Here is a 1,864-nt window from a genome sequence, read left to right on the forward strand (position 1 = left end):
TGGTATTATTGACGCAAAGGTGAAATTAAGATGAATTTCTACTCAATTGAGGACAAAATAGTACATTAAGCCAACGGCCTAGGAAGCAAAGTGTATAAAACGGTGCGTTTTAGGCGATTGAAAATTAAAATGAATGCAAACCTGAGCAGAAAACGCAATCCCTATCCAACAATTCCATCCAGGTGCAAATTGAATTACATATTTCCAACAAAATAAACAGAGGCTTTCTCCTTCGAATCGCGTCTTCTCTACCATCATCTCTTTCAGTGATCCTGAACCAACCACACCATTCTCTCAAAATCAAAACTCGATGCTTCTTCTACAGCATCAGATTCCTCTCCTCCAACAATCCTCTAGCTTCCAATACCTGTTGCCATGGCATTTTCCCCCAACGCACACTCAAAGAAAGAGCTTTTCTCTCAATCTTTCTCCAAACTTTTCCCAATCTCACAATTCTGCATTTAACAAGACAGATGGACCTGGCCTTCACCATTTTGTTGCTCAGGCATCTTTCTGTGCTCAGAATCGCAGTCACAGCCCCAGTAAGTTCTTACTTGTGCATATGTATGTCTATTGGATGTATCGTATATAGGGATTTGAACAACTAAATTAATATGGGCTCTGTAAACTTTAGTGATTTTTGCTTGTGAATTCTGATAAAGCGTGTATTTTGTTGTGGAATCTCTTTTTCAGCTTTAATGCTGCTGATAAAAGTTCGATGTTAATATTTTTTTGCTTTTGGGTGTTGAAATACTGTTTATTTTGACATGAAACTATTATATGTGTCGATAATGCAGATAACTGTTGCAATTATGGGGCGTCATTGTTGCATATCTTAGCTCAAATTATTCGTTTACTTTTATATGAAGTTAAATTAGATTAAAAATTTGTGTTAATTATGTTTAATTTATAATTTTTACTAGCATTAACTAAATTTGATGTAGACATAATCAATTCGCTGATTCATTGCTCTCTACAAAAATAACCTTTACAAAATTATATTCAATTGATTGACAGTTTAATTCGCAAGTGTACAAATCGCTACAAGTAATAATAAGTATTATTTTTATAGTATTTTATTGTAATTTTGATTAAAATTTCTATTACTTTTAATTTATTTAAATTAGTTTTTATGTAATATTGATATGTTTTTATTTAAAAGCTTCCTTGAAACACAACTCTCTTGATTTTGAGGAAAAATGCAGGGTTTTGCAAGAAATGAGGTAAAAATTCATTAAGCACGCCCGTGCTACAGTGCCCGTGCTACAGTGCATGCTTCCTTCCATTTTTATTATTTTTTTTTTTTAGATTTTTTTCTTAACAATTATGCCTATAATAACTATTATTATTATTTATTATATTATTATTATTATTATTATTATTATTATTATTGTGTTATGTGTTCTTTCCATTTTCAGAATTTAACCATTGGAACCATGCCCTCTGTTTTCCTGTCTTTTATTGTATTTTTCAACACAATAGTGGTAAGGTGTTCTCAACTCTATTTTATTCTTATACCTTGTTTTTATGATTTAAGATAAATTTGGGGATTGATCTTATTTTTGCACACATTGGGGACAATGTGCTAGATTAAGTTGGGGAAAGGAAAATTTTAGTTAAAATTTTTTTTTTTTTTTTTTGTTTGTTTATTTCATTAGTTTAATATGGTTGGATAATTGTAAGCAAATTTAAAAGTTATCTTCAATTCATTAACTTGTGATGAATTTAGTTGTTCTTCGAAATTAATTATTTTTCAGCTTAAATTTAAATTTTAACTTAACATGTTTCTTCGATTTAACCATTTGTTTCTAAGATTATAAACATTAACTTTGTGAAAATTTATGATAAATAGATGTATTTTAAT

The sequence above is a fragment of the Jatropha curcas genome, chromosome 7 (assembly GCF_041381405.1).
Source record: "Jatropha curcas cultivar XTBG-Jc1 chromosome 7, XTBG_Jcur_1.0, whole genome shotgun sequence".
NCBI lineage: Eukaryota > Viridiplantae > Streptophyta > Magnoliopsida > Malpighiales > Euphorbiaceae > Jatropha > Jatropha curcas.